At 30.6% G+C, this 16023-nt stretch overlaps 1 protein-coding gene across 1 annotated transcript in view; it reads right to left on the minus strand.

Annotated features, from left to right (window-relative positions):
• LOC130672204 (peroxisomal acyl-coenzyme A oxidase 3-like) overlaps positions 1-16023 on the minus strand; it is a 169910-nt gene that overhangs the window by 89806 nt on the left and 64081 nt on the right. The gene's annotated exons all lie outside the window — the stretch shown is intronic.

Below are 16023 nucleotides of genomic sequence, written 5' to 3' on the forward strand. Positions count from 1 at the left end.
ATTAGTAGAATGATTTATTTATATTTTTTTTTAATAAATAATTTTAAAAAAAGCGATAATTGACTGAGGTTTCGAACTTGTGACTTTTTACTTGATAGTATTGTGAAGTTCCCATGGCGCTGTCACAGGTCTTGATGAATCGTATTATTTTATTTTCATTTATGGTTTGTTTTTATTTATGCATTATATTTGTATTAACTATCTATACTGTTAGTGCAATAGAATCAAACAAATAAAATCAATGATAATTGTATGTCTATCAAACATAAACAGGAATATTTCCTTTAACACTGAATTTTTTTTTTATTTTGGTAAAAAAAAAAAAAAAAAAACAGAAGTAGTAACTAAGTAAATCAATAATTAAATTATTATCAAAATAATTTTTAAAATATTCACTCCTACAAAGTCTTATAATACTCAACACTTGATTGAAATAGTATTTTTATAATTTTCTATGCATTCAATAAATTTATTTACTTCAAACTTCAGAGAAACGTTTTTCGTTTTTCCCAGGTACAGACTTATATAGAAAGATATTGTCCTCAACCTCTCTGATTTCGGTATAATTTGAGTATAAATCGTGCTCGAAATAGAAATTTTTTCAGTATCATTTAAGTATGAAAAATTCAAAAACATACCCAAAACATGAGACGATTTGAGTATAATCTGAGTATAAATTGGGTATAGTTCTTAAAACATACCGAAATATTTATCAATTTCTACTATACCGGAAATGAACCCGAAAGAAACTTAAATTTTCAGTATAAACAAATTCGCCAGGGTTGGTACATCTTTCTAGTACAATTAAATGTAAATAGGTAAGTAAAATGAAGAAATATAATATTACCATTAATATGTCCTCTCTTTTAAAAATGTGTGAAAAAACAATTCTTGATAAATTATAACCAAAGCTAATAAAAATATTAGTGTTTTTTTGATGGTCAATAGAGATGGACTTATGGGTTCTTCAACCCCTAAACTTGATTTTTCAAAAAAACTTTAAATGACATATTCTCTACTTTTTTTTTCTCTTTCGATCGCTGTTGGTTCTGTTAAAATCCATTCGATAATTTTTTTTTTTTTTATAAAAGTTGTAACGGGGTAAAAATTTAAATTTTCAAATTTAAATCAACCTGATTTCTCGCGGTTGATTAATTACCCTGAGTACCCCATATGCGTTACTATTTCATCGACTTGTCGCCGGGCGCGCTAATTTAAGGGGCTTGTCCCCAAGACCCAATTAGAAAATAGGTTGGAGTGGTGGATTTTCCGATAAGAGCCGAAGGATCGCGAACTTAGATTGGATAAGGGAGTGCAGAAGAGGAATCGACACACAGTCGGACGGACCGGCAGAAGACACGGATGAGTGTCCCCATGTGAACAGCAAGGAAATTTGGAAGAGAACGAGGGAGAGTTGACACGGAAATCGGCAGGAAGACGCCACGATCATTTTGGATGAAGAAAATTAAACAGAGGTGAATAAATAAATCGTCGGCAAGTGGCCACAATTTATTAATTAATTAATTAATAAATAATAATTAAGTTAATTCGTGGGCAGTCACCATTTCCGGGTTAAATTGTTATAAGGAAATTCTCAGCAAGAACGCCAGAATTTACCAACAATTATTATAAATTAAAGAGTTAAATTCTCGACAAGAAGGCCGGAATTAATTAAACAATTAAAATTAAATTAAAAAGTTAATTTCTCGGCAAGAAGGCCGGAAATTATAAATCATAAATCTAGTCATTAAGAAATTGTAAATTGTAAATTAATCAATTTAATTAATAAGAAAATTATTAAAATACAAAATTTACAAGACAAAAAATAAAAGTGCCGTGAAAATAGTGATACCGATAAAACTATAATTAATTAAAATTATAAGTAATGGAAGTCAGTTCTTGATGTGAAATTCGTTCATTAATGTGAAGACAGGTTGCAAATGGATTAAAGAGAGATAGCGTCAGTCGTTGGCGTCAGTTTTTCAGCGTCACAAAATTCTTTACTCAAAAACTGATGGTTGAAAAACTGAAAGTATATAAAATTGCCGGATTGATAAAAGTGTCGTTATTAAAATGTAAAAGAATTAAAATTGTAGAGTCAGTAATTTTATAAATTAAAAATTTGTGGATAGGAATTTAGTCCAGTGGACAAATAAATAAATTAGAGATTAATTAAAAGAGTGCGTGAATTTAGTCGGTGAAATATTAAAATTGTAAACGTGTGTGTGTGAGTGTGAATAAAGTCCTGGGGACTCGAGTGTTAAAACGTGTGTGTGTGTGTGTGTGTGTGTTGAATTAGAGGATAAACTAATTGGATCTGGTGCAGGTGTTGGTAATTTTAACAAGTAAAAATTATACACCTTTTAGGTAAAATAAATTAACTATTTATTTACACTTTGTACAGAATTATTGTGAGAAATAATTATTATTATTAGCGAATTCAACGATTAATACACGCGAGAGTGAATGCAACACAATAAGCACGTATGAAAGCAACACGTGGTAGTTTGCGGTTAAACTCACGGAAATTACTTTAAGTAATTTATTAGTAGTGGATGACAATTTATTTATATCCAATAAATAGCAGCCTTGATATACTGACTAAGTATTGAATATAATTCAGCACAAGATTTAGTTTAATAACTCAAGAAAGCGTTTTGGAAAACAAAGCGGTTTTAGAACACGAGGTGAACTTTCGAAGAGCACGTTGTGAATTAATGAGGAAACGTCGTAAAGTGAAAGCTCACAACGGTTTCTTTATGACGTCAGAGCGGTAGACCAATAAGAAAATTAATAGCCGACGCTGACGAAATTTCAGCCAATAGCGAAAATCCACGTAGCTTGTAGAAATCTTGAGCCAATGAGTGCGTTTCATGTCGCAACTCTTTTATTCAAAGTTGGAACTAATCATTCAAATGATGGAATTTCCTCATTGGCCAAGATTTCGTGCGTTTTATTCAAGTAGCGAAGGTGCTGCCGACCTATTGGTGAGGCTCGGCGTTCTCAGGTGGTAGCGAAGTGGGTCTTGACTGAACAGTATGAGAAAAATTAAGTATCCTGTGGAAATGTTTTAAATTAATAGATCCAGGGGATCTGGCAAGTTGCCACTTTATTTTAATTGAATTTGATCCAGGGGATTAGGCCGGTGGCCATTCTCGTAAAAGTCCAGGGGACTAAATTTTATTTTATTAAGATCCAGGGGATCAGGCCGGTGGCCAATTAATCGTGAAAGTCCAGGGGACTATTTTAAATGAGATCCAGGGGATTAGGCCGGTGGCCAATTTATTATAAAAGTTCAGGGGACTCGTTCGTGTAATTAATAAAGTCCGGTGGACAAAAATTTTATTTAATTAGTTGTTAAGAATAAAAGTCCGGTGGACAAACTTGTTAAAAATAGTTATAAGTAAGAGAAAAGCCCGGTGGGCTAAATTGTCAATTACTGAATAAAAGTAAAAATTATATTGATATAAAATTGTGTGTTAAATAAATTTAATCCCTCAATCTCCTCACTCTTATAATTTTCAACGACCCTGATTTCTATTATAACAACTATGGTTCTGGAAGGCCGAGTCTTAACTTCCAGTGGCGCCCTTATTAAGATCGATTAATAAAGGGGCCAAACTTGGCAAGGTTGAGATATACCCTGTTATAAAGTTTTGTGAATTTTTACCCTTGTAACTTTTGTTGTATTTATTTTTTATCATAACACCAATAGCATTTTTCACTATTTTCCACCCTGAAAATTATGCCCTTGGTCCCATTCGATTATACAAACTGCAAGTATGGGAAACTTGAAAGACATCCCTTCGGAGCCTAAAGTCTGAGGGGTGGTTTCATCTCCTAAATATTTTTTTCCACCAGCTAAAAAAAAATATGTGTCTCTTAGATTTTGATGCAGAATAACATATCTCAGTCTTATCGAAATCGCACAGCGACACTTGGTATATCTTCCTTGTCAGTCACATCGAAATCGGAGGGGGACACTTGGGATACCTTCCTTGTTAGTAAATCACTAAGTCCATGGGTGATATCTCTACTTTGATAGAGAAATATTAATAGATTCGCATTTTCTGATAACAAACAGTTTTTTTAGCAGAAACAAATCTCTTGCTGTCAAAAAAACTTGCTCTGATGGCTTATTCGATGCTGGGGTAGCCAAATATTGTCTAACAAATCTAGCCAACGAGTTTTTTCGACAGCGGGAACTATTATTTCTGCTAAAACAAACCGTTTGTTTTCAGAAAATTCGAATCTATTAATATTTCTCAATCAAAATAGAGATATCACTGAAGGACTTAGTGATTTAGTAAGTTAGCATTATAAACAAAGCTATACTTTTAACTCAACAATCTTATTAATTGTTATTGTTTGATTTTAAAATTATTTTATGTATTTATATTACAACTGCTTCTTCATCTTTAAATTTCATTAAATTTGATTATTCCTACTTGTCTCTTAACATTGAATTGCAAATTTTTTAAAAATTATATTAACCGTTTAACCGCGTTAACTTTCACCTAACTAGCTAAGCTAATTTAAGTTAACCGGTTAAGCCTTTAGCTAATGAGCCAAGCTAATTGTTAACCGGTTAAATCAGCTAAGCTGATGAGATTGCCAGCTAATTAACTTGGATAAACTTTTTAACCGGTTAAGACGGTTCAGATGTACATCCCTATTAAGAAATCCGGCAAATCATTTTTGATTCAACTCATTTTTCAACACAGCATTGAAAACCTCAAAAAAGAGTTTTCAGCGCTTCGTAGTATCTTTATGAAAGCTAAAAAATTCCAAATTTAAAAAAAAATTTCGATTGTTCTCAAAAAAACAATTGTTTTTGAATACCCCTCAATTATATAAGTAAATTAATGAATGTAATAGAAATAACTGAAGAACGGTTACTTTCAATGCTTACGCCCAGAGGACAATCTCAATCGGAATATATAATCAAGTGACGTCCAGAAGTGCACATTAACCGAAGGTGAGTCGAAAGAACTCACCCTATTACACATCGGTGTCTAATCACAACCACCACGAGTCCATACCTCTGTGAGCTTGATACTCCTTCCACATAAGGAAAGAAAGAGACTCTAGATCAAGTAGGCTTGAATAGGCCCGACCTTAGTACCAGTTGCCTGTACTGGAGAACAGGCTGCTCTGAGATGAAATAGTAAGGTGCGGCCTCACCTTATTTCCTTCAAATGAGCTTCCTCCATTTACATAGCTATCAAATTGTAGACTAGGTATTATCCATTTGTCCCGTCCCTTAGAGCCAAACTACTTTTCCGAGCCTTCAGGCACTTGGATTTTTCAAACCAAACCAAAGATTGCACCCACTCAAGAACTGTGTGAGTACAATTATCATACGTTTATTCGATTCTTTGAGTGTGAGAAAATAGATGATTTACGTTTTACACAAGTCTGTCTTTTACCGAACCACTTTTTCGCATCGCCATGGGTGTTGAATAGTGTTGAAAAAGTAATGATTTTTGTTATGCTTTAGAGGGTATGTAACTGCATAATCTATATACTTGCACCATACTCTACATTACGTTTTTTACTAAGTTGACAGAATCACTTTTACTATATCTGATAAAAAAAAATACTCTTTACTTGCGTTTGGTGCGGAAAATTACTTCTGTAAATCTCATTCAATCTGAATTCTAATTATTAAAAATGTTTTTCTAAGCTATAGTCATATAATTAATTTTAAAATAAAATATTTATTTTCGATACGTATGCGGAACGGTAGGATTCTGACGGCTTGAAGTGACATCACGAGTTTGAGGCTATGGGCGCTTCTTATCAAGACCGAGTTAGTTATCCGGTTGAGCGAAGCGAGACCGGATTTAGTACGAGGTCTTGATGAGAATGTATCTATAGCCTCAAACGCGTGCCTGCACTTCAAGTCTGTCAGCGTTTCTACCTTTGAGCATAAAGTATCGAACAAAATTTTTTGTCATATCAACGGCGGAAGTTGAATTTGAGAGAGAAACAGTCAAAAATGTTTTAAGACGTGTAGGAATGAAGAGACAGATAGAGAGAGAGAAGTTACTTTTCGATACAAGTTCGAGGAAAGTTAACCAAATTATAGATTGCCAAAAATCGTATAGTTTGCGCCCTCTGCATGTTGCTTGAAAATCTAACTTTCGTGGTTGAAATGACAAAAATGATATTTTTCAGGTTCTATACTTGGGTAGCGATAGTTTTCGTTCTTTTAGTTGTTGCTTATATCCTACGAGGTTTCACTTTGTTGTATCAAAAACAGATTTTATCGTTTAAAAAAAATTACGCAAGTTCCAAATCAAACGTAATATTAGCACGGAAAACAAACGTGTTTCATAAAATTAACAATAGAAAGGTCAGTGGCTTTTCACTATTTACCAGAATGCAGAATAGTTTACTCTATACTTATAGTATGCTTCTGCAAGTTTCATTACCACGGCTTCCTGAAGTTTGGGCTATTAGAGTGTTTATAGGATGGTGGTGGCTTTATACGATCCTTATAACTGTTTCCTATCGAGCCAGTTTGACAGCTACACTGGCAAATCCGATTGCAAGGTAATGCTTACGTAGTATATAGTGATCCTGAATGAACATGTATATATGGGGCATTCCACGCCAAATCGGACGGTTTCAGAAATTGATTTTTCCGATTTTCTTAATTTTTTGATATTTTTTAGTACCCCTCATAAAAGGCTTCCTGGTAAATTTTGAGATTTTTTTGATCAATGGTTCAAAAAATATCGAATTTTCAAAAAAACCGCTCTTTTTATGGTTTTTTGATCATAACTTTCGTAACAATAGTCGAAATTCAATGGATGTTTTTTTCAAAACTTTCGTGTTTAGATGGTTTTTACAGCAAAAAATACAAAACAAATATACGAAATGTTTTTAGTCGAGGTTTTTGAATTTTTAGTTTTCAACTGTGTTTTCAAAAAAAGATGTATCCTTCGATTTTCTTGAAAATTTTCTATCTCCAACTTCTATCCTTTCTGCAACTTTTAAGCCCAGTCCAATAGTGGGCCCTCCATAATTACTATTTTTTTTCGATTTTTGAAAATTGAAAAAATTTTTTTTTGCTATAAATTATTATCAGTACCGATTTTTGGCACTGTACACTTGTTTTTCTTGCATATTATAAAGTGATTCCGATACTTTTTTGTCCTGAGTAGGGATTTAAAAACAGTAAGTGAAATTTAATGCTATTTATTAGCAGTTGTAATAAATGTTTTAATTTATTAAAAAGCAACTATTTCGAAGCAAAAAAGACATTAGATTTGCTATACAATACAGCTAAGACCATTACAGGAGCTCAAAAATTCCATATAATTATTCGAAAAAGCGACGGAGCTACATTAACTAAGGAATACTAAGGAGTTCATAAAACAATCGTTAACGTAAAATTTTCGAAAGAACGGAAATAATTAAAAACGTTTGTAAAACAGTTTCGTCGCTCCTGTAATGGTCTTAGCTGTATTGTATAGCAAATCTAATGTTTCTTTTGCTTCGAAATAGTTGCTTCTTAATAAATAAAAACATTTATTATAACTGCTAAAAAATAGTATTAACTTTTACTTACGGCTTTTAAATCTCTACTCAGAACAAGAAAATATCGAAATCAATTTATAATATGCAAGAAAAACAACTGTACAGTATCAAAAATCGGTACTGATAATAATTTATAGCGAAAAAAAATCTTTTTCAATTTACAAAAATCGAAAAAAAATAGTAATAATGGAAGGCCCACTATCGGAACGGGTTTAAAAGTTGCAGAATGGATAGAAATTCGGGATAGAAAATTTTCAAGAAAATCGAAGGATAGGGGAGACCGGGGTAAAAATACCCCCTCAAGTCGGTTTTTTCTTGTCGTGGCTTTTGACCATCAGATTCGTTTATATTTCGTCTATTTCGGAAGAATCAGTTAACATTTTGTAAAAAATCGAAAAAAAAAATTTTTTCTTAATTCCCGTCAAGTTATGATCACTACAATGTTTTTATCATATTTTAGGTGAATATGTTATTTATGGGGTAAAATGGACCACTCGAAAAAAAGAATTGAAATGAAAAAATGATTTTTTTTTTATTTTCCGTCAAGTTATGACCTTTCTAATGTTTTTATTATGTTTTAGGTCATTATGTGATATGTAGGGCAAAATGGATCACTTAAAAAAAATAAATTGTAACGAAAACATTAACTTGACGGAAAACAAAAAAAAATAATTTTTTCGTTACAATTTTTTTTTTCGATTGGTTCATTTTACCCCACATATCACATATTGGCCTAAAGTATAATAAAAACATTATAAAGGTCATAACTTGACGGAAAATGAAAAAAAAAATAATTGTTTTGTTATAATTTTTTTTATCGAGTGGTCTATTTTACTCCAAAGATCACATATTGACTTAAAATGTGATAAAAACGTTGTAGGGGTCATAACTTGACCGAAATCAAAGAAAATTGTTTTACGTAATTTTTGAGGGGGGCCTTCGTACCCCAGGGGGCCAAAGCACCCCGATCTCCCCTACATCTTTTTTTAAAAACACAGTTGAAAACTTAAAATTCAAAAATCTTGATTAAAAACATCCCGTATATTTGTTTTGTATTTTTTGCTGTAAAGGCCGTCTAAACACGAAAATTTTGAAAAAAAAAAACAATGATCTTCGACCATTATTACAAAAGTTATGATCAAAAAACCATAAAAAGAGTGGTTTTTTTTTAAATTCGATATTTTTTGAACCATTGATCGAAAAAATCTCAAAATTTACCAGGAAGCCTCTTTTGAGGGGTACTAAAAAATACCAAAGAATTAAGAAAGTCGGAGAAATCAATTTTTGAAACCGTCCGATTTGGCGTGGAATGCCCTATATATAATAGGGTGGCACAAAAAAACCGACTATTTTTTTTTTTCCATCTCGCATGAAAATTTGTTGATTTACGGTGTTTTAAGAAGCCTCTCCACAAATCAGCTCGATAAAAAATTTTGAAGAGGTCGCTCACGAATTTTGAAAATATCAAAAATGATCGAAATTCGGATTTTTATTTAAAATTTTTTTTTTTTCTCGTGGCAGCAATACTTTATATTTGTGAAATCATGACTACGCTGAGAATTTCAGCCCAAAATTTAAATATTTAAACCTCGCTCAAGAATTTTGAATGTTTCTGAGTGCTGCCTTTTGGACTTTTTTGAGCGACCTTTAAATATTAATAATAAAGCTTCTCGATTTTTTCACCATCAATTTGCATGACAATGAATGAAATTATAACCCGAGAAAGGAAAATAATAAGTTAATTACATACTTTTTTATTTTTTAATTCAATTTGTAGGTTTTATCGCTTATTCAAAACTTACCAAATTTTATTGTTGAAGACTGTCCTGTATATTTTTGGTTATGCCCGAGTTATATTTAAGTGAAATGACAATAATTGAGTTATAAAAACTAATTCAAACTATTAGTTACATATTATCAGTTAATATTCGAAATTCTTGAGCGCCGTTTAAATATTTAAATTTTGGGCTGAAATTTTCAGCATAGTCATAATTTCACAAATATAAACTATTGCTGCCACGAGAAAAAAAAAAAATTTTTAATAAAAATCCAAATTTCGATCATTTTTGATATTTTCAAAATTCGTGAGCGACCTCTTAAAAATTTTTTATCCAGCTGATTTGTGGAGAGGCTTCTTAAAACATCGTAAACTAACAAATTTTCATGCGAGATCGAAAAAAAAAAAATAGTTGGTTTTTTTGCGCCACCCTTATATATAAGTTTAAATTTCAGAGGATTTTAGGATCAGTTGTGGTTAATTAATAACTACTATTCCTTAACGCAACGTTTCGCATATATATAACCACAGGTAGACACATGAAGAACAATTGTACATTAATATATACTATTAGATGTCTTTTAAAAATAAATCAAGTCGATCAAGTTGTTTTAAAGTAAACTATGATATACAATAAATATAAATATATAATCTACACGGCAAAGCAATCTAAAGTAATGGACGGAATTAATAACATCTATTACGATCGCCTGATGAAGCAATAATAAATTGCGAAACGTTGCGTTAAGTAATAGTAGTTATTAATTAACCACAACTGATCCTAAAATCCTCTGAAATTTTAACCTATGATATACCAGGATCTGAACAATAACATAGCATATGTGTATATATATATATACATAGATATAAATATAGATAGATATAAATATATATATAAATACATAGAAGCTGTTGGTGCGTGCAAAAAAAAAGTTGCCCTAAAATGGCGGTGGCAAGACTAAATATCCACGCCAAAATTATCCATAACTAGAACATCCATGAGACGTGATACCTACAACTATAACATCCATGTGACATAATTTCTACAACCACAATAGTCATGAGTCATATTAACCTTAATGTTAGAAATCCAAAATGACAATTATTACTTAAAAAATTAAAAATGAGAAAATTTATTTCATGTTTCATATTATTTATTCGTCTTATCTATGAATTCCGTCATGTTTGAATATGTTTTGAAATTTATTATGACTTACTCCACTAATGCTATCTGTCTAACGTATTATTAAGTATTATATCTGTTTGGGTATATTGACGCCTTTATTAAGGACTTTATCGATATGGCGTTCAAGGTGTAGTAATAATAAGTTGATCGTTAATTATAATAAAATTAATTTTAAAAATGCCGTTAGTAATTATAGATAGTCAAAAAGGTAAGCCTTAATAAATGAAGGTTTCACGTATACTACAAAACATGAAGGTAAATCTGAAGTTACGTGGCGTTGCGTTGATTATAAACACCAAAAATGTCCAGGTAAGGCTTACACAACATCAAAAAAAATCTGTTGAGTGAAATATTATGTTCAAGTTTTGTCTTGGTTAAATATTTCATGAATATTTGTTTTTTATTAGTATATTAATTTTTAGGTTTATTGATTCAATCTAGTGAACATAACCATCCTCCAGCACCTTCCAAAATTGTTGTATCTAAAATCGTCAATAAAATAAAAAAAAAGCTGTGAATTTTTTGGAATTGCTTAGTTCAGTTGTTTCAAAGATATTGGCGAAACCCCGTTTTTTACCATTTCTTTCTCCCGCGATAACTCTCGAACGAATTATCCGATTAAGATGGCTAAGGCGGCAATCAACGCGTTTTATTAAGTTCTAGAGCTGATTAGATTTTGAAGTCGATTGTTTAAGTCGTTTCTGAGAAATCAATAAATAACTATGACAGAGGGTTAAGCTTGCCAAGTCTGGTCACACCTAAGTATTATAGACGAATATTAGGGCGCCACTGAAAGATGGACTCGGCCTTCCAGAACCGGATGTTAATTTAAATTTTATTTAGAAACTCAGGGTCGTTTGTAAATTTTATATTTTATGGGAGAGGAGAGGAATAGTGAACATGCTGAAATAAATTTATTTAAAACTTTAATTCCAATTTCTTATTAATTAAGCACCTTGCTTATTATTTATTTACCCTTTTCATTAACAATTATTAATCTTATGACAACTAAACTTATGACAAGCTAATTTCGTCTCCTAGACGTTTTCCTTATGACAAACTAATTTTATTTCGTCTCCCGGACGTTTTCCACACTCCCACACACTCTCATTAAAAAACCGTCCACCGGACGTTAAACCTTATTTTCCTTAAATTCTACTTTTAAAAAACCGTACACAGGACATTACCCCGCTTTTCTTATTTTCTAGTGTCCACCGGACATATCTTAAACCTAACTTATATTTTTGTCCACCGGACTTACATCACAGACACAGTTTCTTTTAATTAACATTAATTTGACTCTATTTAAGACTCTACTTTCATTTTGAACTTTTAATATCATCACAATCTTTTCACCCAAAATTTTATGACTCTAATTCAACTAAATTTCCAATATAAAATTTCCACATTAACTCATTCTGATTACAATTTATCACTCCCTGAATTTCCAATTAACTCACTGACTTTACACATATTAATTAATTAAATTTGTAATCACGTAATGACTAGAATTTAATTTCGGTTTGACTAGAAATTCGGCTGGTGAGTTGGCGTCACGCGGATCCTGATTTTTATTGACGTTATTCGAGTATGAATAGGAATTAAATAGAATTAAGAAGAATTTATATTTAGGAATTTTTAATACTTTTAAATTCTCCTCAGAGAATTAAATAGAATTAAAGAGAATTCAAATTTTGAAATTTTTAATACTTTTTAATTCTCTTCAGAGAAATCGAATAAAGAATAAAGAACTATTCCCAAAAAAAATATAGAGAGCCCGAACTGGGACGGATGGATAATATATTATCTATACCAGATATATATATATATATATATATATAGGACGAGGTGCAGGGTATACTGCGCCACTACCAGTAGATACTTCCCACTCTGCTACGCAAAGTTCACTTGGTAGCAGTGGAGTGATGACTGACGATAACGTCCGTTGCATTTGCTTTTAACACTTCTACTATAAGTGTTCATATCCAAGAAGCCCGCACGCTCTAGCGGTGAGCGCGGAACTAACTTTCGCTCACTTACTCTCTCCCGCCAGATTGTCGGTCGGCGAGCGTCTCACGATCACTCTTACATTTTTTTCCCGTTGCCTTTTTCTCTTTTAATTACTTTTTTTTTCCAAAAATTGCTCCATAAAAAAAAAAAAATTTCACGTATAAAATTATTATTTCTTTTCTTTCCCAGAATAAAATTTTAATATATAAATAATAACTAATCATTATTATTTTGTATTTTCAAAGTTTAAAAGAAAAATATTTTTTTTGTTACGGTTACAATTCTCTCAAATTCTCAGCGAAAACAGGAATTGCAACATGACTTTGAAATTAAAAAAAATAAAATGGAATTAAACTTTTTCGAATCCTGTTCTATTCTCTCGGATTCTCGGGAAGAACAGAAATTAAATATCATTTTAGAATTAAAAAGAATTAGTTAGAATTAAATTTTTCCGAATCCTCTTTTATTCTCCTGAATCCTACGCGAGAACAGAAATTGAATATTATTTTAGAATTAAGAAGAATTAGTTAGAATTAAAAAATTTTTGATTTCTCTTTTATTCTCTTAAATGGTCCACGAGAACAGAAATTCAAAGTTATTTTAGAATTAAAAAGAATTAGTTAGAATTAAATTTTTTCCAATCCTTTTTCATCCTATTAGCCCACAGAAAGTAGTCAGTTTTACATGGATTTACAAAATCAAATAGAAACACCTTTGATTTTGCTCTAATCGTTTTTTTTCGATACCCAATAGGATATCAAGAAATTCTAGAAAGAATCAGAAGACGCTCGCCATTTGTTTATAAATAATAACCATTTGAAAAAAATGTAAGTTGAACAATTTTATTCTCAGAACCTATTGGTTTTAGGTTTTTGATCTTTTAACTTCCCGGACTTCGGATAAATTAGTAAAAATCAAGAATATTGTTGTTTATAAATTGGCTATTTTCAAAAAAATTATTTCTATAGTCACACCGAGTTATAGCGAGCTGAACGCAATTACAATTTTGGCCCGGCGCGCTCTCGGGAGTAGAGTAAGACTAGTAGTGGGGGTCACAGACAGTTGTGCTCAACTGAACTGTTCTCCGCGGGAGCTCAGTTGCTGTCTTTCTATCCGCTCTACTTGTTGGATTTTTTTTTTTTTTTTATTTATTTATTACTTATAATTAAATTTTTCATAAATATAAAAAATGAAAAGAATTTTTATGTATTGAAATTTTCAAATTAAAGCAATAATACATTTTTAATTTCATTGGTTATGAATTATTACTGAACTCATCTTTCTTATTAATTGAAAAAAAAACCGAAAAAAGTATCATCTTTGTTAAATTTATTAAAATATAGTATTTTTCCTGGATTTAATTTTTAAACAGAAAAAAATGTCGCAGAATTTAAAATCAAAAATTGTTTTCAACTTTTCAGAAAATAATTAAATGAATTTTAATTTTAATTGTTACACTTTGATTGACAATAAATAACAATATATAAATAAATACCAGTTTTGACCAATTAAATAAAAAAAATAAAATTAAGCAAAAGTTTGTTTGCTATTTATTGAAATTTTATCTAAAAAATTACGTTGTTAATTATAAATTATAATTAATTTCAATTGTCGCATTTCAATTTCAGAAAGGTAATGATTTATTCATAAAATAAAAAAAAATTTTTGTAGCTCCTTAATTATCATTTCTTAAATAATACTTATATTAATTATAAATAAAAAATATTTTACATTATAGTATTTAAAAGTAATAATTTATAACCAATGAAATTAAAAATGTATTATTGCTTTAATTCGAAAATTTCAATACATAAAAATTTTTTTTATTTTTTTTATTTATGAAAAATTTAATCATTAGTAATAAATAAATAAAAAAAAAAAAAAAATCCAACAAGTAGAGCGGATAGAAAGACAGCAACTGAGCTCCCGCGGAGAACAGTTCAGTTGAGCACAACTGTCTGTGACCCCCACTACTAGTCTTACTCTACTCCCGAGAGCGCGCCGGACAAATTGTAATTGCGTTCAGCTCGCTATAACTCGGTGTGACTATAGAAATAATTTTTTTGAAAATAGCCAATTTATAAACAACAATATTCTTGATTTTTACTAATTTATCCGAAGTCCGGGAAGTTAAAAGATCAAAAACCTAAAACCAATAGGTTCTGAGCAAAAAATTGTTCAACTTACATTTTTTTCAAATGCTTATTATTTATAAACAAATGGCGAGCGTCTTCTGATTCTTTCTAGAATTTCTTAATATCCTATTGGGTGTCGACAAAAAACGATTGGAGCAAAATCAAAGGTGTTTCTATTTGATTTTGTAAAATTGACTACTTTCTGTGAGCTATATTGAATCCTCCGCGAGAACAGAAATTGAGTATTGTTTTAGAATTAAAAAGAATTAGTCAGAATTAAATTTTTTCCAATCCTCTTTTATTCTCTTGAATCCTCCACGGAAACAGAAATTTAATATTATTTTAGAATTAAAAAGAATTAGTTAGAATTAAACTTTTTCCAATCCTCTTTTATTCTCCTGAATCCTCCACGGGAACAGAAATTAAATATTATTTTAGAATTAAAAAGAATTAGTTAGAATTAAACTTTTTTGAATCCTCTTTTATTCTCTTGAATCCTCCACGGAAACAGAAATTGAATACTATTTTAGAATTAAAAAGAATTAGTTAGAATTAAACTTTTTCAAATCCTCTTTTATTCTCTTAAATCCTCCGCGCGATCAGTAATTGCAATATTATTTTAGAATTAAAAAGGATAAGTTAGAATTAAAAATATTTAATACTTTTTTATTCTTTTTAATCCTAAAACGATAATAATTTTTTTGCTAGATGAAGGAGAATTAAAGAGGATTCATTTTATGTTCGATCTGAATTCTCCGGAGAATTAAGAGTATTGAAGAGTATTAAGTAGTATTAAATGTGTGTGCTTTTTTAATCCTTTTTAATTCACTTTTTTAACCAGGGAAGCTCTTTCGATTGGCGCCTTAACCATCCAAATCGGTTCATAATTAAAAAGTTATAGACAGGTCACACACATACATACATACATACAGACACTCGGACATCATTCTAAAAATAGTCAGAATAGCTTTTATAGGACCTTAAAATGTCGACATCTGATAAAATTCCGATTTTCACAAATCGGGGTGAAAACAATAACTTCCCGAATTTTTCGATAATCGTCGATTTTCTTAGCGGGAAGTTAAAAATACGATCCGTGGCGATGAAAAATTTAATCATTGTTAATCGTCTTTAATCGTCATAATCGTCATGGTTCTTCACATTTAATCGTCTCTAATCGTCAAAAGACGATTTATTTTTTTACGATTAAAAACGATTAATGACAATTAAAATTTCAAGCCGTCATACATCGTTCTTAATCTTCATGCGGAACTAGAAATTGCAATATTGTTTTACGATTTAAGACGATTCCTGACGATTTAGAATGATTATAATTTTAATCGTTTATAATCTTTAATCATCAATTG

This window comes from Microplitis mediator, chromosome 7 (genome assembly GCF_029852145.1).
Source record: "Microplitis mediator isolate UGA2020A chromosome 7, iyMicMedi2.1, whole genome shotgun sequence".
NCBI lineage: Eukaryota > Metazoa > Arthropoda > Insecta > Hymenoptera > Braconidae > Microplitis > Microplitis mediator.